This window comes from Papio anubis, chromosome 14, assembly GCF_008728515.1.
Source record: "Papio anubis isolate 15944 chromosome 14, Panubis1.0, whole genome shotgun sequence".
Taxonomy (NCBI): domain Eukaryota; kingdom Metazoa; phylum Chordata; class Mammalia; order Primates; family Cercopithecidae; genus Papio; species Papio anubis.
Genome location: NC_044989.1, coordinates 12,597,634 through 12,622,707, shown reverse-complemented (window position 1 = coordinate 12,622,707; position 25,074 = coordinate 12,597,634). Strand labels below are relative to the sequence as shown.

General features: G+C 41.0%; 1 pseudogene across 1 annotated transcript; it reads right to left on the bottom strand.

Moving 5' to 3' along the window:
• Positions 1-21,426: 21,426 nt before the first annotated feature.
• Positions 21,427-24,668, bottom strand: LOC116270244 (annotated as a pseudogene). Its single transcript, XR_004178184.1, has one exon. The product of XR_004178184.1 is annotated as a tribbles homolog 2 pseudogene (transcript).
• Between the last annotated feature and the right edge of the window lie 406 nt (positions 24,669-25,074).

Here is a 25,074-nt window from a genome sequence, read left to right as displayed (position 1 = left end):
ACCAGAAGGGGAGCCTGAGAGATGACAGAGACAAGAAGACACTGTCTCTGAAGGCTTCAGCCTTGGCTGGCAGGAGTCTGGAGGCGGGTGCTCAGATCCACACTTTGCCTGATGGTGTCTTACAAAAAGCCAGGAGCAACAGACTCCAAATAAATGTCTTTAAAAAATGGAGATGACTAAGTGAGTAATAGCTGCGGGAAGAGAATTCAAGAGTTGCATTGAGTAAGAAAATGTTCCAATGTTTTTCAATAAACCAAGGGAAAGTGTAAATTATTCATTTGTTATTTTTGTAAGGGTTTCAAATCTATGATTTTTTTTTTCCTGTTTTGTCTCCAGCTTTTGTGTCCACAAGAATGTCTCTCCTCCATTGAAAGGAACTTCGTCTTGCAAATGGAGTCTCAAACCTCACCAGACTTGCAAATGTAAAGTTCATTTCACCCCTCTCAGGCCCCACTGGACAGAATCCTAGGTAGGCTCTAAGCTTAATACTACTACCTTGTTACGAGGAGAAGGCAGAGTTTGTGTGGCGCTTGGTTTGTTTTGACTTTAAGAGTTGCTAAATTCAGGTCTTTGATATTTGACCATGTTTCAGAGCTATTGAAATAGACTTGGGTTTTCGTCAATAATAAATGAATGGCATTTTTGTTTTCTCAGAAGACACTCATACCTGTGAATGAGTTAGACCGGGATTATGGTTTCTGGTGTACCTGTGGGGCCACTGAGTCTCAGGCTACACAGAGCTAGCCCAAGCTCCTTCAGTAGGTTGGTGAGAGCTGGATGCAGGCCTGGTTCCCCTCTTACTAGCTGTCTTGGCACTTCAGTCAAACCACCTGAGGCTCCATTGCCTCATCTAAGCAATACAGCAAATACTGCCTATTTGCCTGGTTGTTTGGGAAGGTCATTTGAAATATTTTGTATAGAAGGGTATTGTAAACCACAAAATGGTTTACTGGTATTAATAATTCTTACATATTTAGCTAGTTTATTGGCAGAACTGGAAGACGAATCTTAGCCTTCTTAGACGAATCCTCCATTTCCCATTTTCAACATACCACCTTCATGAAGGTAGAAGAACCAAATGTACAAAGTAAATCCTCTTCTCATGTAGGGATCTCTGGCACCTTCTCTGGAGGCAGGGAAAGGCAACCTTGACTTTGGAATCCACTCTTATAAGGTGGATGGGGTAGAACAAGTCTCTTTGACCACTGACAGGCCTAAGTGCATGTCATAAAGACAAGCTACAGAGAAAAATCGCTTTAAGGAAAATTTAAATCTCTTGTTATTTCTTGAGGAAGATGATTACTCATATAAAGCAAATTATTAGGAGTGAGGAATATTCAACATCCTTCTCAGCAAAATGTAAGTTTTATTAAGAAAAACAGGATAAAAGGAATATATTTTTAGAAATGAGACTTTGTTATTAAGACTAATTTTCAAAAACTGCATGTGAAAACAATATTGTCATGTAACAATCAAATAGGCCTAGTGTTCTAAGACCAATACTCTTAAAATATGATCCATATATGACCATTTAAAGCCAGAAGAAATCCTAGTAATTAATTATACAAACCAGGACTTGGTTTGTATAATTTCAAAATCTTTTACAGATTTTGAAAACAAAGTCCAAATAAGGAAGGGATTTTGACAGGGCCACATAGCAAATAAGAAGCTGAACTACAAACAGAATTTAGGTTACTTGCCTCTTAGGATCATTCATTTTTAGACAAGACAGCTCTTTTTGCCTTTTTATAAAATTTTTATGGATTTTCCTGTCTGGAAAGTGGAGGGATTGCCTCTGATAATATATTTCCAATATAATATAATATATTGGAAATCTTCTATCAAATAAGTCAAGATCCAAGAACTTGAATGAGGACATCAGGAAATGCATCCAGAATCACCATCACTGATGTCAAAATTTTCTAAAGAAAACTTCTTTACAGTGACTTTCTCAATTAAATTGACCTTATTTATGAGTTGTCGTGGTTCCATCTTGTTACGAGACAGGAAGGAAACAGTTGCACCAAAGGGAAAGTGGTTGTAGCTAATCTTCCTCAGGGTCTGATAACATCTAAATTGATTATTTAATTTGCAACACAGGCATTTTTCCTCAACACTCTTGGCTCTTAAAAGCATGGCTCTCTCATTTGAATAACATCTTTAAAAGATGATGGATGGGTGCATTTTTCACAAAAGACTGATAAAAAGGCCACCAACGGTGGCAGGGATTTGGTGGAAGGACCATCTGCTGGTTCAGAAAAAAACCAAAATACATGAATGCCTCATAGACAAAACTGGCTATGGAAAACTAAACAAGATTGCAGTATTAGCAAAAAGTGTGTTGTATGAGCAAAGTGTGTAACAAAGACAATAAGAATCTTGTACCCACTCTTCTATCTTTTGCCTAAAGTGTTGAAACTCATTGTGTTTTCAATGTTCATGTATTTTCCCAGCTAGGATGTCTAGTATCGCACAATGATCACTCTTTTTTTGCCTTTTACATGAGGTAAGGGGTTTGAATTTCAGTTTTTTCTGTGCATTATTTTGAGCTGCCTGGAATCATCTTTGCTATTAACTAATTTTGAAAAAAAAAAAAAAGATGAGTAGAATAAGGTCATAGATATCTATATCAACTTAAAGAGAAAGAAAATGTGTAATAGACCTTTAGTCTCCCACTGGCCTGCACATTCTCATTCTGTCTTTCTGTATGACTATCCTGCCATTCTTTTTGATCCTGGTGGGACTGTCAATAATAGTGCCCTGTACACCCTCCACAGGTGTTGACACCTGAGCACTAGAGAACTAGTTAGGGCATCCCTATACGCTTGCCTCCAGTGACTCGTCCAGAGACAAGCAAGCAACTCAAGCAGAACCCACAAGATTCTTCCCTGAGAGTGGTATATAGATATAGGGAGAGGGAATGTTTCTTTCTGATGGAAGGTTGTAAACCTGGGGCTGCCAACAGTCATATTATCCGCCATTTGGAGGTAGATTGTGACTATGAAGCCAAGTAGAGATAAGCAGAATGGCAAGGCAGAGAGAAAGGGAGAAAGAGAAAATCCTGATGTCCTCATTCAAGTTCTTGGATCTTGGCTTATTTGATAGAAGATTTCCAATATATTACATTGTTTCTATTGTTGCTGTCAAGAGAATTTAACTTTTTGCACTTACAGCTGAAGATTTTCTGAGTAATACAAGGAAAGAAGCATGAACTCATTTAGTGGATTAACTAAAAAAGAATTCTGACTTCAATGGCCTCACAGTAGACCTTGAGGCATCTCTGTGGGACTCTAGTACTTCAAGTAACCAATTTTAAAACCGCCGGTATAGTAGTATAGATTCTAGAGCTCACCAGATTATAAACTCAATGAGGGCAAAACCGTAGCTGGTACCTGCTTTATTCTCTGCCATATTCTTGCACCTAGCACAGTGGCTGGGTGTAAATGCACAAATACTTTTATGTAGAGTGAATGATGGTGCTATTTTTTCATTTACATATTCTTAACAAAGTGGTGTGTTTACCTTCTTAAATATGAATTGCTTCAAGAGCTGCTGAAAGGTTAATTTGGAACACAATGCGTATGATGTCTAGCACTGTTCCCTTTGTCATTCATCCCCCCAAAATTCAGTAGGTGTCTGTTGCATTTACTAGAATACACATGAGGTGGAATCAGGAGACCTGTACTTTAGGGCCAGCTCCATCGTGGTGTCATTTAATGCAAGTCCTTCTCTTCACAGGGCCCAAATTTCTGCAATGGTAGCATGAGGGAGCTGAGCTGGATGAGCCCTGAGGTCCCTTCCAAGTCTGCCATTCCATGGCTTAGTATAGAGCAGGATATTGATGACTCACTTAGCAGGATAAACAAGTTCTCCCCATGTACCGTCTGCTAAAGTAATGAGCGGAACTCTTTCTAAACAGAAAGAAATTTTCACACCAGACAGAATCCAAAACCTCTGAGGGTTAAATGAGGGGAAGCATAATACTAAGCAGATGAATCCTCTAAAATAATATTGCAACACCTCCTGGCATCCCATCCTAGTTTCCATAGGATCTCTCCTGAGCGATTTAACTGCTATGCATGGGGACACCTGAGGTCACTTCTAGCCCTGGCCCTGGCTCCACCAGTTGAGCATACCTTCTGCATTTTGTTGTTTCTGCCTATCAGGCCCATTAGGTACATGAAACATAAGGACTCCCTTACAATGGACTCCCAGGGAGATTATGGGTCCACTGGCAGCCAGTTTGTAATTACTCCTTCTTTTTCTCTCCTCTAAGGAAATGTCTGTCCCAGAGGTTCCCAGGAAGCAAATTAAGATAGACTAAAATGGTCATCTAATAATAATAATAATAATAACAACAACAACAACAACAACAATAATAATAAAGTCATTATTGCATCTCTGTGTACACTATGCCAGGAAAACATTACATTAGACACACACATATCATCCCCAAGTTACAGATGAAGAAACTGAAACACAGAAAATTTCAATAACTTGCCTAACATTATTCAGCTTCAAAGAGGTGAAACCAAAATTCAGACCAAGAACATTTTACCCCATTCCTGTGTTTTCAACCCCTGTCTTAGTCCATTCAGGCTTCTATCACAAAATACCGTAGACTAGGTAGCATATAAAACAAGAGAAATTTATTTCTCATGGTTCTGGAGGCTGGAAAGTCCAAGATGAAGGCACCGGCAGATTCTGTGTCCAGTGAAGGCCCATTCCTCGTAGACAGCCGTCTTCTCACTGTCACCTCACATTGCTCAAGGGGTCGGAGGTTGCAATGGGGTTTCTTTCATAATGGCATTAATCCCATTAATGAGGGTTCTGCCTGCCCTCCCCCCCTCACCATGACCTAATCACCTCCCAAAGGCCTCACTTCCTAATACCATCACTTAGGAAGTTAGGATATGAACATATGAATTACATCCCCTATTATGTCTGTAGACATGTGAAGCCATGTTTTCCTTAGTATGTATAAAGGACTAAGCTTCTGGAAATTATTTTTTATAAGGAAGAAACAATTTTCTCCAGGTGGTATAATACTGACAGTGTAAAATATGAATCTTGGTGAAAGCAGCCACTTCATTAGACCTGGGATCCCGGGGGAACACGGCCCAAGTGGACCAAGTCCTGTTTAATTCCCTGAGCTGATCCTCTGTCAATCCTCTGTCAGAGGAGAATCCTCTGTCAATACGCCTGCATTGATTCTGCCCAGTTGGGGTTAGCCTTTTGGGGTGCTCTACAACATGAACACCTCAAAATTCAGGCTCAGCTGTCAGCAAACCCAGAAGCAAAGGGTCATTTATCACCCCTTTGGTACGTATTTTAATTTTGGGAAATTAATCAATGCTCAAGGATAGAGGTATCTTTCCAGAGAGTCTTCCTAGAAAGCCCCGGTCCCCATGAAGCTATCTCTCTTCCTTAAGCGTATATACTCTCTGGCATGTTGTACCGCCCATTTCAATGTTGAGAACATACTTTTTAAGGCCCCTAAGAGACTATAAGATGTAATTAGGCAATATCTACATCTATGTCTATGACAACATTTATCTTGAGAACTTTGCTTATGATATCACTGTATGCTCTTTGTAATTCCTGAAAAAGAATTGTTCAGTTTCAAAACAAGAAAGTGTATTTTCTTTGATTATTGAATAACTTTTATTGACTCAACCATGGTGCATTTTACAGCCAATTGATTTTGGATTTGGATAGCAGCTGCCTGGAACACACCATAGTCTCCTACCTATAGGCCTTTGATATCTTTACCTAAAAATACTCAATTTTGCCTCATGGACGCTTACTCATTCTGCAGCACTCAATTTGGTCATAATCTTTTCCAGTGAGTCCTTCTTTATCTCTGTGCAGGCTGGATCAAGTCTTCCCATACTCCTCAGAAATTCTCACGGAGCACAGTGGTCATGTAATTTGTCAGCTTCTCCTTTATAGCCTGAGCTCAGGGATTTTCTGGATATTCTAGCTCTGATGCCTGTATTTCCTGTGCAATGTGTGATGCAGAAAAGTTTCTCAGGAATATTTGCTGATTGATTGTCTGACTGAATAAATACACAAAGGAAGGAAGGGAGAGAGGAAAAGGAAAGAGGGAGATGAAATTTAAAATGAAGATGGAGAAGAGAAAGAACTAAATTTATCTTCAGTCCTAAAGATTATCACCTTGGATTTTTAAGATATTTACTTTTTCCCCCTTTATCCTTTCGATCTTTTGATTTCTATTCCTAAAATTATATATAATTATTTAATAAAGAAAAAAGTACAGTAACATGTATATTTGTAAATATGTATAAGATCTCCGTGGAATGACTTAGGTATCATGATAAACACAATGACAACTTTGCTAAACCCCAGAACTAACCAGACATGGAAGTGAATTGCTTATGCACCTACACCATGGGAGTTAACCTATTGTTAGCAAATGGGCCACAGGGAAGCTGAGTCAATAGCCTTCATGGATGAGAACTGCAAAGCTGTGTCCAATATCAAAGATACAATTTCCAGGCCCTTCTCCCTGGGAAAGGTATTTGCAAGCCAGTAGGAATGTTGAAGACTTTGAGACTGCCTCTTGGGACAATCTGCAACTAAACAGCTCAAACTAAAGAACAAGGCAGGGCCATGTGTCAGCCTGGCCCTTTCCCCAATCCTTGATCTCTGCAATTCTTGTCCACCACACCTACCGTGCTAATCCTATCAACAGATTATTTTTAAAACTAAGGAGAAGCTTACCAATATTTCAATTGTATAAATGACAGTTGGGTTCAGAGAGTCTAAGTGACAGCCAAATTCACATATTGAGAGCATTACAGTATTGAAATATAAGACACAGCTTTTCTCATTCTAAAATCCATGATCTTTCTACAACACACTGCCTTTTAATTGCCAAGGAGCACCTCTGTAGGATTCAGTGATATGGGTTATTGAGTCAAGTGGTCTGATCTGGCCTTCTGGTGTGTTAAGACTCACAGAAACATTTCCCATGGAGTAAAGTCAGAATCTCTTTGGAGATGGATGATATGTGTGTGGCTTAAAAAAGTATTAAAAAAAATTGCACATTTATATTTGGAAAAGGAGAGATATGCAACCTAAGAAATGCAAACTAGAGAAAATAAAGCTTGACAAAATTCTCCCTATAATGACTATAAGCTAAAGATAAACTCTTGGCGGAAATATCAGAAAATCCAGCTAGATGGGTGGAGTCGAGAGATTGTTAAACTTATTTAAAGTAGCACAGTCCAATGGGAGGCTTAGCTACTGGGAGCAGTTGCGTATAGCCACTGGGCTGGACATCCCTGAACCAGTCCTCTAAGTCTCTAAGTCTCTAGAAATTTCAATCTGACCCTGGTTAACAACATAAAAACCATACAAAAGACCCTTCTTACTCACATTGAGACAACTTCTAAACTATTCTCCTGAAAATTGTTCCTGGCAAAAAGGTATCAAACCACAACAGCTTTGTGAAGGTACAGCAATCTGTTAAACTTAATATTCGCTCTTTCTACATATACTTGTAGATGGCCAGCCATTGACCAGACCTATGTGAAAGCTCAGAAACAAAAGTTACAGGTGGTTGTTTAGGAAACTCATATATTCTAGATTTCAGTCTTTTAACTGGTATAAAGAGCTTAGACATTCAATCAGATCATGACTGTACTTTATAGTATTTACAGCTTTGTATACCATCCCAGCAGCCAGCAGAATCCAATATATTAAAAACGACAAAGTCTCCTAGATAATGAAGAAAGCTGTGTGCAATCTCCAACTCACCGGTTGCTTCTTGCTTTCCTCCTCCATTGCTGCCTTCCGGCCCTTGCCATAACCAGCTTGGCCATGAGATACTTATCAGGCTCCCATGCTCCAACTAACTGTTAGACTTGTTTCTCTGGTTTGACACTAAGGATATCTCTGGTTTTTTTTCATGCATTTGACATATTTTTGATAAGTGCTGCTGTGCGAGGACCCATGTGGACTTCTGGGTATACAGAAATGAAGGCAAGCCTGATTTTCTGGAGGCAGTTCCACAGCTGTCTGGAGGAATGATGTGAGAACAAGTCACTATGTCTCTTCCCTTCCTCGGCCCTCAGTGTTCTCATCTTTATAAATGGGGCTCCAAACTAGATAACTCTTAAGTTCCTTTGCCAGATGAGGACTATTTAAAGACAGCACCTGAGTGGTAATACACAGAGAAGACTTAAGTTCAATGGTAGTTTTTATGGTTATTAAGGATATTATATTTTTAAATATCTTGTTATGCCCTTAGTCTGGTTTTGTTAGATGAGCAATATACCTGAAGTCAAAAGACCTGGCCCCTGACCCTGGCTCTGTGACTTCTGCGGAGGGATGAGAAACAGAGAACATCTCAGGTATGCTGGCCTCACAGGGCAAATTTCTTCATCTCCCTGTCTCTGCTTTTCAGGGCACTGTGGGGATAGGAGCGGTGCTAGCAGAAAAGGATACACTTCAGCAATTGTCATGCATGGGTGGGTATTCTCCCTCCACACCTCTTCCGGGGTCATCCCCAGGAGAGTCTCCATAGGCCACCTTTATAGCCTCTGCCTCTGCAGCCAGGGCAGAGGGAGGACCTGGAGCCTCAGATTACTGCCAGGCCCATAGACCTCACACTTCCTTCCCAGAAGAGGAAAAGCTAGCCTCAGGATGTAACTCCATTGTTTCTCCTTCCTATGGGCTGGGTTGTTCCAGGAAGGAACTTCAACTTCCCTTTGAAGTCTTAATTTATTATGATTATTTTTTAATGAGAAATGATCGCAGACCTTGGAATCCTATTGGCTCTGAATACATAATGCCTTGAACTTGTGTCTCTCCAACTAGCTTTTAGGCCCCTTCAGAACCTGAGCTATCCCTCACACCAGCCTCACACAGAAATGAGCAGGACGTATTTAAACTGGAAAACCAAATCTTCAGGGTGGAAATTACATTTTCCTAAGAATTATCTGCATTGACATATTCCACAAATAGTGTGGATCAAAGCAGCAGACCCAGGAAGGTGAAGCTCAGATTCTACTTCAAGAAAGGATAGGTTGAGTTTAACTAGTTAGCAACCTCTAATAGTTAATTCTTTCAGGTCCATCTCAGCACTGGAGCTAAAGTTGTGCTGTTCTCAGAGTGGCCCCAACAATGACCAAGCGAGGGATGATGTTACAAAGACCCACCCTGTCTCTAATGGGCAATATTTGCTGTGGAGCTCCCTTCTGGGATGGTAGAGACTTTTTCAGGTCTGCATCAATGTCTGATGACTCCTGCCCAGCCTTGCTTCCTCTGGCTTTCATTCACAGGTATTCCTCCCCAGCAGAGCACCTGCACATACGATTGCAGCTTAGCTTCTACCTGGAGAAGACCCAGCTGACACAGTGACACCAAAGTGGGATGGTCCAAGAAAGCACGTGGTTAGATGGGTTTTGGAGACTGGATCACTTGCCAGTCTGTGGGCAGTGAAGACCCCACACCAGGTAGTATGTGGGGTACAGATAATCCCTAGCATAAAGGGGTGACTCAGTTGCTAACATTTCCACTAATGGTAACTTTAGAAAAATGTTCTGGTGAAGAGATACGACCAACACATTGATTCAAGCGTTTTAAAAGTGTGGGAAAAAACAATGTGTAGAAGGACAACGGGATTGCATTGCAGTACCAAAGGAAAATGAAAAATCGAGGATCATTAGCAAAGTGTGAAGTTAAGAGGATCTCTTGGGTAGCTTACAGAAAAGTTCTTCAAATGGTTTAGCGAGTATCTTAGTCCATTCAGGGTGCTATAATAAAAATACCTTTAACTGAATGGCTTATAAACAACAGAAGTTGTCTAAAATTGGAGTGTCAGCATGTTCAGGTTCTGGTGAGGCCTCTCTTTTTGTTTGCAGACAGATGTCTAAGGGTATCCTCACCCGAGGAAGAGAAGACAAACTAGCTCTCTGGCCTCCTCTTATAAGGGCATGAGAGCTCTGCGCCCATGACCTAATCATAACCCAAAGGCCTCACTTCCTAATACCATCACCTTAGGGGTTAAGATTTCAACATGTGCATTTTGGAATGACATCAGTGTTCCTTTTTTTATGGTGGGAAAACACAAAATGCGGGAGTTCAAACTCAGGCTTTAATACTTAGTGCAGGGCTTCAGTGGCAACTGAACATTCAGCCAATGCAGGTCTATTTTGCCAAACTCCTCGCCCTGCTGGGGAAAATCTGCATTCCTGATACATCTTGGTGCATTTTCCCTGATGATTTTAGCTCCCGGGAATCCTGGAGCCTCAAAGCCCAAAGAAGTGCTTCTCCCCTGCCCATTAAGAACCAGCATTCCTCATGTGTAGTTTTGATGGCAAAAACTGCAATTACTTTTGTCCTAACCTAACAGACATTTGCAAAGGCATTTCCCTTGCAAGACAACATGTCTCCTTTCAAAACCTCCTCTTTTGGATGTCAGGTCAATAGTTTATGTTACTAGCTGCATAACCCAAATATATAATCTATATACATATACACTTTAATGACTTCTCACTCCTTCCACCCAGAGATCTCCAGTCATTTACGTGGGCAATTGTACACTAGGGAAAGAGGAATATCTACACATTTCAAGGACCTTTGGACACAAGGTAGGACTGACACTGATACCAAGAAACCCAGAGTGCCATAATGGCTCCTTACAGCATCTGATCAGGGAGGAAAGGGACTTCTTTTTTTCTTGAATTATGGTGAGTGATATCCTTACTTACTACCCATTGTAAGTTGAAAATATCATAAGTCAAAATTGTATCTAACCCACCTAACCTCCCAAACATCATAGATTAACCTAGCCTACCTTAACTGTGCTTGGAACACTTACATTAGTGTACAGTTGGGCAGAATCATCTAACGCAAAGCCTATTTTATAATAAGGTATTGAATATATTGTGTAATTTATTAAATTTATTAAATTCTATACTGAAAGTGAAAAACAGAATGGTTGTATAGGTACTCAAAGTATGATTTCCACTGAATGCACCATCATAAAGTTGGAAAATTGTAAGTTGAAATATGTAAGTTGAAGGTTGTCTGTACAATCCAAAACCAGGTACAATAATTAGCCACTGTATGTTAGTGAAGACCAGCAAATATTTGTGATCCTGGATTTTAAAGATTCTTGGATCAAGGTGATTAGGATATAAAAGTTGATAGGGAAGAGTTTACTGATTTGGTGACACTTCCTTTGAATACAGAATTTGCTACCTGTGAATGAAAAAGCAATGACCCCTCAAAGATGTCTAAGTGCTAATCCCCAGAATCTGTAAATATGTTTGGTTATATACTAAAAAAATCAAAGTTGCAGACGGAATTAATGTTGCTAATCAGCTGACCTTAAAATAGGGAGATTGGCCTGAATTATCCAGGTGGGCCCAATCTAATCACAAAGGTCGTTAAAAGTTGAAGAGAGAGGCAAAAGAAGGGTCAGAGAAAGAGATGTGATTATGAAAGCAAGGTCAGAGATGCTGCGTTTCTGGAGAAGGAGAGCAAATGAATGCAGTTGACCTCTAAAAGCTGGAAAAGGAAAGGAAATGAATTGTCCCGTAGAGCCTAAGAAAAAAAGACAGCCCTACCAACAACTTGATTTTGGATTCTCCTGTAGAACCTACAGTAAAAAAGACAGCCTTTCCAACACCCTGATTGTAACGCAGTGAGACCTGTGTTTGACTTGTAATCTACCTAAGTTTGTGATCATTCGGCATAGCAGCAGTAGAAAGTTAAAACACACCCAGCAAGGATCCTTGGGGATGGTGAAAACATGCTGAGAGGGAGGTTCCTGGAAACCTGGAGAAGGTAATGGCCAAGAATGAGCCATGTTAAAATGCCTGAATTATTACGGCACAATAGAAAAGGGGCTAAAGGCTCAGGGAAGAGAGGCTGCTGGAGTGGATGTATTATGTGAGGTCAGAAAATTCACCAGAGGATTATGATTTATGGTGGCTCAAAAGTCCATCAAGATTATCAAGAGTGTACTGTATTGTAATAGGGCTATTTGGTACTGAAATGTGCTGATGAGAGGCATTACTAAGGAGATCCTTGGTAGCATTTTTTTAGAGGTCTCAGCTGAGGGTGGAAAAGAGGCTGCTATGGAGCTAACTTTCAGATAGTGATAGGGAGGATGGCGCCTGAATCAGTAGAGGTAAGTTGTTGACAACGAATTGCCAAAACCTAAGAGGCCACAGTTACCATGATGTCTGTAAGACATTACAAAGGAAATAAGAATGATGAGCAGGAGAGACTGAGGGCAATAAAATGACTTCAATAGAATGTCACAAAATTTTGCTGAGCTTCCATATTTCAGTAAAGTTTTAGACCCAGACCCATTACCATTAAAGGCAGCTGGATCCTCAGGAGAAAGGGCCATGAACACCACAAGAAATATATACTATTCGTCTTGTGTAATACTATAAATTATTCCTATATACTGTAAATACTATAATGATTCCTAAGTCTCTTTCCAAATGGAACTAAAGCCATTCATTTGGGTGACTATCACTGAGGAAAGAGGAATATTGAAACACTTCAAGGACCTCTGAACTCAGGGCAGGATACTCAGAAACCCAAAGTGCGATCATGAGTCCTTATTAAAGTGGAGACATATTGGAGCCAAAGAATCATGAGTCCTTGCCAAAGTCCAGCTCAAATTGGAGCCACCAGCTCTGCAGACATACTTGATGGTCATTTCTCCATTACCAAAATGTATAATTGGATTTGACATATTAAGCAGTTGTAATAAGCCCCAAACTGGCTCTTTGGCCTGTGGCCAGCATAGTAGAGATGGCCAAATAAAGGGGTCTGAAATTGGTTACCCACCCACTCCTCCCTGAGTCAATAAAGCAAATAAAAAATAACATTGCATTTTCAGACAGATGATGGTAATCAATGCTACCCCAAAGTGTCTAAAGAATGAAGGAGCGATGGCCTCTGTCACATTTCCATTTGATAGAGTAATTGGCTTCCTGCAGAAACCAGATAGATCCTGGGCGATGGCTATAGATGACCACAAGCTCAACCAATCATTAGCCTCAATCAAAAATGTTTTGCCAGATGTAATGTCATTGCTAGAGAAGATTAAATGGCCTCGGGCACAGGATAAGAGGCCACTGATTTCGTAACTGCATTATTTTCTATCAAACTCACAAAAGAAGACCACAGCTGTTCCTATTTGGCCACCTTGCCAGCCACTGTGAAGTGGTTAAGATGTTGACCATTTTAAAAAATTGATTTGTCTTTTTATTAGTGATTTGTAGGAGTTCTTTACATATTCTACATACAAGACTTTTGTCATGTAAATATATATTGCAAATATTTGTATTCTAAGAAGTATTAGCCTACCTCAAATTGTGAAAATATTACCCTATGTTTATGTCTAAGTGATTTACAGGTCTAAGATTCATCTAGAATTAATTTTTGTATACGGTTTGTGGTGGGATTTAGGTTAATTTTTTTCCACATATGGATATCCAGTTGTTTCAGCAATGCTTTTTGAAACGATTCTTTTGCTGACTGTACATGTTTATTTCTGGACTTTATTCTATTAGATTGAGTTATTTGTCTTTTCCTATACCCATATCATACTGCCTTGATTACTCTAGCTTCAGTCTTGATATTTATAGTATCCATTCTTTAATTTTGTTCTTTTTCAAAGTTTCTTCTAATCATTTTGCATTTCTATGTAAATTTTAGAATAAATGTCTCCATTTCTTTAAAAAAAAAAAAAAAAAAGAAGATCAAAAACAGTTTGCACTGACATGGAACGGACAACAACATATAGTCACCAATTTTCCCAGGACTGTGTTAAGTCTGCTGCTTTCTTTCACAATGTAGTCTGAAAAGATAAAACCATCTGAACATCTCACAGATCATCACATTATTCCATTACATTGATGACATTATGCTGATCAAGATGGATGGGCTAGCCTTATTAAGATACCTATCATTCAGAGGGTGGGAGATAAACCTTAAGACAATTTAGGGCCTGCCACTTCAGCAAAGTTTTAAAGATCCAATCATCAAGGATGTTCTTTTCCGAATAAAATATAAATGGGTGCATCTTTCATCTCCTACTTCAAAAGGAAGCACAAGGTCTACCAGGCCTCTTTAGGTACACAAAGAAATAAAAAATGTTAATGGCACAGGTAAATATAAAGATGTTTGTTTGTATTATTTTAAATACACTAAAAATAATCGTTGGTTTTAAGTAAAAACAATAACAACGTATTGTGGGTTTTATAACCTGAAGAAATAAAATGCATGTCAAAAAGAGCCCAAGATACGAAAAGAAACATTAGAAGTCTACTTCTTATTGTTATAAGGTTCTTATACAATATGTAAAGTGGCACAGTATCACTTGAGTGTAGACTGTTGCAAGTTAAGGAAGTATAGTGAAAATCTGACAGCAACCACTGAAATAACAAAACACAACTACAGCTAATAAACCAACAAAGGAGAGACAATGGAATTATGTGCTCAATTAATTTTTTAAAAAATGTAATAAGAAAGAGAAAAGGAAAACGAAAGAATAAATGGCACAAATAGCAGACAAATAGCAAATTAGTTGATTCAAGACCAATCATACCAATAATTGCATTAAATGTTACGAAAAGGCAGAGATTGTCAGACTGGACAAAAATGCAAGAGAAAACTATAAACTGCTGATAAGAAAATTACCATAAATATGAATATATAAATAGGTTAAAAGTAAGTAAATGGAAAACAAGATATATCATGATGATACTAACCAAAAGAAAGCTAGAGTGGCAGCTGGGCACGGTGGCTCACACCTATAATCCCAGCACTTTGGGAGGCTGAGGCGGGTGGATCATGAGGTCAGGAAATTGAGACCATCCTGGCTAACATGGTAAAACCCCACCTCTGCTAAAATCAAACAAACAAACAAAATACAAAAAATTAGTGGGGCACGGTGGTGGGTGCCTGTAGTCCCAGCCACTAAGGAGGCTGAGGCAGAAGAATGGTGTGAACCCAGAAGGCGGAGCTTACCGTGAGCCAAAATCACACCACTGCTCTTCAGCCTGGGTGACAGAGCAAGACTCTGTCTCAAAAAATAAAAAAAAAAATTAAAAAAAAATTAAAAATAAAAATGCTGGAGTGGCTATACTGATATAAAACAATATAAATTTCAGAGCAAAGAGTGTTATCAAAATTCAATGAGGTGATTTCATAATTATAAAGTGGTCAATTCATTAAAATAACATAACAGTACAAAACATTTTTGCACCTAATAACAGTGCTACAAAACACATAAAGCAAATACCAATAGAATTGAGAAGAGAAAGAGCAAAACCAACAACTATAGTCAGGGATTTTAATACTTCACTTCTCGATAATTGGTATAACAAGTGGACTGAAATTTAGGAAATATATAAATGATCTCTGCTCTCATTATGTCTATTCAACATTGTTCTGGCAGCTTGAGCCAGTGCAACAGGCAAAAATAGTAATAATAATTAATTAAAAGCATCAAGATTGGAAAGAAATAAAACTATCCATTTGCAGACAACATGATCATCTGTGTAGAAAACTGCCCCAAAGCAACTAATACAAGTTTGTTTAACAAAAACCGCAGAATACCACGTCAAATACAAAATTTAATGGTCTTGTGAGTCTAGACATATGCCAGACTTATCAAGTTGTATACAAGTACGTACACTTTACCATGTGTCAATGGTACCTCAAAAAATGTTTTTGAAAGACATTGAAAAGAGGCAAATACGAAAGGGAGGAATAGCTGGCAGAACTGTGGAGTGAGTTAGACTTTTAAATTACACAATGAGGTATACCAAGAAATCAGTTGAAGATTGAACGAATGCAGCAGAGAGTGCGATAATTGAAGTTCAAGTATGCACACACACGTGCCTATAAAATGGGACCTCTACTCTGAAAATATCATAATGAGAAACACTTCATGAATATTTAGTAAATAGTAATCAAGGGTAGAGCCCCACATGGTCTTGGGAAAACGTATGAGAGTACAGGAGAGTTTTCTGCCAGAAACAAGGGGTGAGGTCTTGAGGAAAAGAATTCTTATAAATGGGCTAACTTGTGTTCACTGCACTTCTGGATGTGAAACATACCTGTGACGTTGGTATGCACCCATAGCTGCATAGCCACGTAGCGGCTCCGTTTTTACCTGCCAGTATCACTTTCTGTAGATATTATCTGACTGAAAAATGAAGACGTTTACTTTCCTCATGGTCTGTGTCTTCCAGGTTGATCCCCAAGCAATGGTAGCAACCTGATATTTAGAACACTCTCCATTATCCCACAGGAGCACTAGACCTGTCAAGGCCATGCTGCTTGTGAATACCATAACTAGTATGAAATGCAAGTTTTTACAGGAGGAATCATGTTGTATTTTTCTTTGTAGCCCTATAGTTCAGCAATATTCTGGAATTCCAGGAGAATCCCCAGTGTGTTTGTTCTTAGTGTATCACACATGGAGCAGCTAAAACAACAGAAATTTGTCCACTCACAGTATTGGAGGCTGGAAGTTTGAAACCAAGGTATTGACAGGGCTGTGCTCCATCCAGAGCCTCTAGGGGAGGATGCTTCCTTGCATCTTCAAGCTTCTGGTAGTCCCAGGCCTTCCTTGGCTTATGGCAGCATCACTCCAATCCCTGTTTCCATATTCGCATGGCTATTTCCTCTCTAGATGTATCTCTATTTCTTCACCCTTTCTTTTAAGGACACCAGTCATATTGGATTAAAGCTCACCCTAATTATGACCTCATCGTAACTTGATCATAATTGCAAAGACCCTGTTTTCAAATAAGGTCACATTTATAGGTATCAGGGTTAAGATTTGAGCATATATTTTGGGTAGAAACACTTCAACCCATAATACCAGGAAATATTATGAGTTAACTAAAAAATAGAGAATAAAAGTTAAAGGTGCTCCACCTTTTGTCTGTCTACATGCAGATAGTAGTGCCTAGAACACAAGAATGAATGAAGGGCTGGGAGGTTTCTTGGAGGTTCTTGCAGGCACGGTCTGGGCTAGAGGTCTCTGAGGTTAATATCATGGACAGTACAGTCTGGGAGGCGTAGCATGATGGATCAGGCTCCTTTCTGTGAGGCCCTTCCTCAACCTCTACCTATCAATCTCATGTGGGTCTTCAGAGCCTGGGTTTGCAGATTAGGGGCTGTGGGGATACCTATGCTCGCTGGATGGGAAACCCCAGGGGTCATCTCCTACTGCTGTTAACTCACTTCCAGTCAAGTCCTAGTTTACCTTCACCCTTAAATCCAACTTAGATTTTTAATTTTAATACCTAAAAGCTGCCATATTGCTGAGGCCATCTGTCCTTGTAATTACATGTGTAGACCACTTTACAGTTTATGCAGCATGGTAATTTACAAGAAGTTAGTTATCTTCGCAACAACCCTTTGTTTCTATTTCACATATGAGAAAACAGAGATTCAACAAGTGAAGTGACTTGCTGGGGGATCTCATAGTAAATAAATGGGCAGAACAGGAAATGGAGCTAAGGTCTTCCAATTCCAAATCCTATTCTCTTTTCCCTACATCAGATGCTTGCTATGGAATGAATCTGTGTGTCCCCTCAAAATTCGTATGTTGAAACCCTAATCCCCAAGATGATGGGATTTGGAAGTAGGGCCTTCGGGGGTAATTGGTCAAGAGAGTGTAACCCTTATGAATGGGATTAGTGTCTCTCAGGAAGACACAGGAGAGAGATTGCTTCCCCTCTCCTCTCTCTTCCATGTGACGACACAGCAGGAAAATGGCTGTCTGCCCACCAGGAAGCCAGTCCTCAAAAAACACCAAATCTGCCCTCCTTCTGATCTTGGACTTTGTGGCTCCCGAACTGGGAGAAACCAACACCTGTTGTTTAAGCCACCCCATCTACGATATTTTGTTACACCACTCGAGCAGACTAAAATCATGCTCATCCTTTAAAAACGATAACAGTCTGGTGAAGAGAAGTTTCTCCTTGAAGAAGGAAGAAGATTTAGGTGTTCAAAGGCTTCTGTCCAAATCTGGTTGAATTGTGATTAAGTTCAGGGAAAGGTGAAAAATTCATTCAGTTTCAATGGTATTTTCATCTCCTCTCTATTCCCTTGGGTCTGGGAGCTCCAGATAGCATTCCCAGAATGGGTGGGAAGAAGAGAGAGGAGGGGTTCTGTTAATAGCTCCCAGGTTTTAGTGTTTGTGTCTCTTTGCCGAGCGGTATCAGCATGGAACAGCTTTGGGGATGGTGACAACTGGGTTTAAATAAAGGATTCACCATTTATTAGCTGTATGGCCTCGTTGAATTCGTTTAACCTCTCTCAGGCTCACTTTACTCATTTGTGAAGCTTGCTACCTTTCTTGAAAGACTGATCTGTGGATTAAATGAATGTTGGTTCCTATTTTGTCTTTCCCTTCATTTCTTAGGAAAGGTCTTTGTTTCAGAGTTTGGTTCCTACAGTGGGGTCATATATATGGCTGAGGATTCAAGTGCACAGAAATGACACCTACCTGACAAGGGGCATTTATGGGCTCAGTGAGGGATGCAGGCTCCAAAGTTGAATTTTTTGGCCCTTGTTTGCTGTTAGGACACTGGACAATTATCCAACTTGTATACATCTAAGAGCCACAGATGATGAATAGGCACACTTTTTAAGACATCTGGTGTGTAACTGATAATTCATAATTATTACAGATATTATCTGAAACCTGTGAAAGATCACGTCTACAAGATATTGGTCACGGAGCTAATCACTGAAGAGGGTGGGCTGGGTCAGGGAAAAAGGCCACAATGAAAGGGACCTAGGATTACAGTGAAAAGAGCTGGGTTAGTAAGAACCCCTAGAGTTTGTACAGGGCCATCATTTACAAAGCTCTTGCTCACTTTGGTCCTTCAGGTCACACTCCATTATCTGGGTGACTCTCGGCCTTTGTTTCCTCTCTAGACCTTAGTTGTTTTATCAAAAGTTGTAAGACTTGGACTTGATAGTGGTTTTCAAACATATCATCTCAGTCCATTCAGACTGTTATAACAAAGTACCTTAGACTATGTAATTTATAAATAATAGAAATGTATTTCTCCCAGTTCTGGAGGCTGGGAAGTCCAAGATCAAGGTGGCAGCAGGTTCAGTCTCTTGAGGGTTACTCTCTGCTTCAAGATAGTGCCTCTTGCTGTGTCCTCACATGGTGGAAGGGACAAGGCAGCTCCCCTCAACTTCCTTTATAAGGCCACTAATCTTAATCATGAGGACAGAACTCTCATGACTTACTTCCAAAAGGCCCTGCCTTTTAATGCTATCACATTTGGTATTAGTTTCCAGCATATAAACTTTGGAGGGACATGAACATTCAGATCATAGCACATATATACAAGTGAAACTTTTCATTTTCCTCCCTAGAAGTCTACATAACAACTGATAAGTAAAAACTGATAAAAGTGGAATGGCTTCGGTTGCAGCAGGGGAGGGTCTCTGTAACCTCTGTTTAATGGATCCTAATAGAGTCTCCATTCCGGTACCACTGCCCAGTCAGAAGAACTCTGCCTTAGAATCCTTGTGGCTGATAATAGTAACAGTCACTATTCCAGCCTAGGCAGGGCTAAGCCCTTCACACACTTTAGCTTAGTCAACCCTCCCAACAGCCTTGGTCCTCACAATAGGTAAGTATTTCACAGCAGCGTAGAAACTCAGAGCCCAGGCCTGCTACCTCCCCATGCCTCTGTCCTCACTCCTGTGGCCTAGGCCCCTTGCCCTGTCCCAGGTCCAGATTGGTAGAAAAAGGATAAAGTGTCTATCCCCAAAGGGATTAGAAAATGAAAGGTTTCTACTGGCTAAGTCTTCAGAGGGAAAGGGGCCAGGAGCTTCCTGGGTCCGGGTTTCCACCGAGGTGGAAGCTCATTATGTAGTGGCTTGGGGTGTGCGTGCCAGCAACCCACCACCCCCCGCCCCCAGCAACCACACAGGTGAATGTTTGACAGTGCGCAATTCAGACGGGCATTCATTAGGCAACAGACGCATGTCAGCTTAATCACAGGCAGGGAGAAGAGCAAAAAAATTGGATCAACCTATATGTGCCCTAGCAAAAGTCAATGATAGGCATCAATACTTGCAAAAGGCTGCTCTTATTATAATAATGTGCATCTTAAGACACCTGGGGTTGGAAGGAAATTTTGGAGCATATAGAGGACACCTCCCCTGGCACAAATTATATCCATGAAGTTATTTACTAAACACCTCCATGTGCCAGGCACTGGGTCAGGTGCCTGCTGCTGAGCCAGGTGCTAAGTACACAGAGGGGATGTCACTGAATAATAAGCACTTTGTGAATTTAGAAGACTGGTCCAATTGGCCAGGAAGCCTCTGCTTCGGCCACATCCTCTTGTACACCACAAAATCCAGTCTTTGCAAGATCTTTTATGAACTCCATCCAGGGCTTGGCATTCATGGTGTTAACTTGGACAAGTCTCTAAATACTTCTCACACCATCCTCTGCATAGAGTGCTGCTACTGTCTCTCTTATTATCTAAATTATTTTCTTTCTGGACTCTGCTTCAGGTGCTACCCATTCCAGGACACCTCCTGACAGACCTAGACAGGAGTTGCCCATCTGATGGGCTGCCATCAATCCTGAGTGTACCCCACCACTCCATTCTACTCATTGCATTTGTCTGTTTTCATGTCTCTTCACAGCACACACTGAAATAACAGGGGTGCTTAGCAAACATTTCAGGAGAGAAATGAGCTTCTCTGGGCTGTAGTTACTTCTGTTAAGTAAGGTACACTATAGATGCGACTGTCTATCAAGCCCCAGCAACCTTGATATTCACGGATCTCAGACTCAAGTAAGGGCTGCCGGGCAGATGTTGTTGCTGGGAGTTGGGTGGTCTCCTAGGAGAGTTCCAATCAAATTTGCAGCACACGGCTTTTCCTAGGGAAACCATGTGTAAGCCTGGATTACTTGTGCCCTATGTAATCCTGGTTACTCCACAGCTATTGTTACTCTCTCCCTAAGAACATATGGACTCTTAACATTGTAGCAAGAGTAAACAAGCTTGGTGGCTAACCAGACATGGGGTCCAGTCTTGGGCCTATCACTTACAAGTTGTTTAACCTTGGACAAGGCATGCACATTTCTGGGTTTATTTCCTAATCTGTATTAGGAACGTAAGTCAGGTCACCTACAGTTGTTGTAACGATTCAGTGTGAGCTATTGCATCCAGATTGGACAGCATATGCCCCGATATGATGAAAGGGAGATTCCGTGTCTTAAATTAGTAGCAGTGGCTCACCCTGAAAGAGCAAATACCTGTAAGAAGATGTGAGCTTCTGCTTGGTGTGTGGTGATCACAAAGCACAGGTGGCAAAAAAAAAAAAAAAAAAAAAAAAAAAATCATCATTTTCCAGACTCTAATATTTTAGTTAAATACGCACAATTTTATTGATTGAAGAGATTAGGACAAAAACATTAAACCAAATACAGGACAAAGCACCAGAGGCCATAGATCCCCACCATGCATGTCATCAATCTCTCCTCCTCCAAGGTACTTAAAAAATAGGGGAGAGGGAAGAAAAAAAGGTCCTTCTTGACACAGCACCATCTTCAGAATGTTAAAAAAAAAAAAACCTTCTCTCCTTTATATCTTCCATTAGCAAAATAGAATCAAGGGCAAATCCATGGCCGCCTTGTCTCCTGGTTACGAAGGGTGAAGCCGCCCTCCTGGGAACGTGAGGACAGGGCTCCTGCTGCGCAGGCATAAAGCATCCAAGAGGCCGCACATACATGCCACACACTATAATGAAGCACAGATTCAAGTAACATTTACATACTAGAGTCCACGTGTCACCTACCCAAAAACAGGACCATTTCACAAAACATATACAGGCAGTGAAATCCAAACAAGTGAGGTACTGGGAACACAAATATTTATGCCAAAAGAGTTCTGTATCATACAGCAATAGAAAAGCCATAATAAAAAACATTTTGCCACTCGAAATCAAATAAAGCTATCTAGAAAAGCCAAGTAAAAGGTTATTTCAGAGACAGAAATACTCAAACAAGGAAAAAAAATCATAAATGTTAACTACAGCATGTAATATGTCATCCCAAGTCAACCCGTAATTGAAGTACTGGCTTAATACATCACAATGTGACATTTTCCTTAATAAATAGAAGAGTTCTTGAAAATACAAAGGTGCGTATTGGGATAGAGAGCTGTTTTTATTTATATCATCATAGCTTTCAGCTAATTATCCTTCCCGCTCGTCTCTACTGGGGTTTTTTGTCCAAACCAGAGGGCCTTACAAGCCAAAAGGATCATTCTCCGTAAAGAAAACGAAATAGCTGCCCTGTATTTTATACACGTGGGACAACCTGCTTTGTTTCACTAGTTTCTAATAAAACAAAGACAAATGTTTAGTTGCGATCAGAGTGCTGCAAAAGCGTCAGACTCCAGGAGCTTGCTAAAATCTCAGGCCATTGCTATCACCTCAGCAAAGAGGAATGCCTGTCACACAAACCCTCGTCGTTCAAAAGCAAAACATGAAAAAGGAGTTGGATTTCTCTTTTCCTTTCTTCTTCCCTTTTCTTTCCCCCTTTAAACTAAGATAGCAGTAATGCATCTGGACGTTTGACTTCTAATAGCTTCCTGCCACGAACCAATTGACACAAAACAGAATAGCTTGTTAAAGGACAGATTTTTTTTCCCCTTCAGGGAGCAAAGCATTAACATGTCATTTCCTGACCAGGATATTAAATAGTTTATTTAGAAGAAATGAGTTGAAGTGAGCGATTAAGAGACACAAACTGGACTTTTGTTTTCTTTTAGTGTAGCACCCAGGTTTCATGTCAGTCTGTGTGCACCGAATTTTTTTTTTAAGTGAACCTCATTAATTACCAGCTAGGTGGTTGGCTTGTTTCAAAGAAAAACAAATTCTTGGCCAACTGTTCCTTCCCTGAATCCTAACAAGAAGTTAAATGCTAACAGTGCGATGCCAGGATGTGTGTTTGAGGCAGAGAGTTTTCATTCTGTGAGGATCTGCAACTATTTTGGAACAAAATGAAAAGTGGGGTAGGCGGAAGTGGCCCAAGTGGCAAGGGGTGGTCTCCCAGGCTATGTTAGGGAAGACAAGCTCCAGGGGGGCTCCCATCCATCTCACCCCAACCCCCATCCCACGCCTCTTGCCTGGCCCATGCTACATGGTCAGTCAGCTCCTTGAAGGTTATCCTTCTCTGAACCAAGAAACTTAAGAGTGTGAATGTCTTTTTTGCTACTCAGCCAGGCAATTCGTGTCCCCTGGAAGAACTCCTTTCCGCTGCCCTCGCTCACTCCTGGTACCTGCTAAGTCTCTGTGGGGCATGAGCTCAGTTAAAGAAAGGGTCCAAGTTCTCTTCCATGTTGACGTCCGGCACCAGCTGGTCAGACACTTCCTTAGCACCATATCCTGAATTCGAGACGCTAAAATCTGTAGAAAACCAAGGATGGTCCAGAATTTCCTGCGAGGTCAGCCGCTCCGAGGGCTCCCGCCGCAGAATGCTTCGGATGAGGCACTTGGCCTTGGGTGACAGAGTCTCTGGAATGTTGAACTGGCCACGCCGGATCTTGCTGAAGAGGGAGCTGGGTTCAATGTCATGGAAAGGGTACCGCCCCACCAACATGGTGTACAGCATCACCCCCAGGCTCCACACGTCGGCTGCTTTGCCCGAGTAGCTGCCACTGGTGTTCAAGATCTCTGGGCTTACGTAAGCCGGGCAGCCATGCTTGTCGGAGAGGGAATCATCGTCTCCCCGCAGAATGTAGGCGTCTTCCAGGCTTTCTAGCTTGACCCGAGTCCTGCAAGAAAGGAGGAAAACATAAGCTCCTGAGGGTGCTCGGAGACACGTTACCACCAGCATCATAACACACCCGACTATAGTGTTTCCGAAGACTCCTCATTCACATTCATTCATTCATCTGACCAGCCAAACATTACTCACTGAGCACCCTCTAGCTGCCAGCTACTATTCCAGGGCTGACGACACCCACATGGGTGAACAAGACTGACAAGGTCTTTTCATGCAGCTGACAATCCACTGGGGAGCTCAAACCTTGAGCACCTTAGCGAACCATGAATCACATTATCATCACCCTTGTGAAGACGGAACAAGAGATTAAGTAGCTTTCTCAATGTCACATTTGCATAATGCTAGGGCACCACAGAATTCAAACCGAGATCTAACCAACCAGGAAGCCCACAGCTTTGTCTACAACTTTTAGCAGACTTGTAACTAACGTGACAGAACACAGTCCACAACGAGCTTTCACCTTACTTGCATTTTGGCCTCACTACAGCCCTTTGTATTAGACATGTAGGATATTAATATCCCATTTTACAGATGAGAATATCGACACTCAGAGAGTTTGAGTAACTTCCCCAAACCTGTTAGCTGGGAAATGGAGAAGACTTGATCTCACATCTTCCTAAGTTGCTGCTGCTGCTCTTTCTTCTATACCAGCTGCCTCTCTTTAGGACCAGAAAGGAAGCAGGGAATGTTCAAGCAGGAGTGGACTCCCATCACCTGGTCCTTCTGAGGCTGACATCCTCATATCAAGACCACCTTCTTTCCCTGGCCAGGCCCAGTGTCTCAAACCTGTAATCCCAGCACTTTGGGAGGCCAAGGCAGGCGGATCACCTGAGGTTGGGAGTTTGAGACCAGCCTGGCCAACATGGTGAAACCTCGTCTCTACTAAAAACACAAAAATTAGCCAGGCGTGGTGGTGCACACCTGTAATCCCAGCTACTCAGGAGGCGGAGGCAGGAGAATCATTTGAAGCCGGGAGGCAGAGATTGCAGTGAGCTGAGATCGTACTACTGCATTCCAGCCTGGGTGACAGAGTAAGAATCTGTCTCAAAAAGGAAAAATAAAACCGTCTTCTTTCCCAGATTTCCTGCTGCCTTTATCTTCGGTCCTGCCCCTCATACTCCCAAGACCTTGTCCTTGACCAGGTTCTAACATCTGACTAAGGTCACCCACATCTTCTGCCTGTGCATATCTGTGATTCCAATTTCCCACGTCTGTGTGCG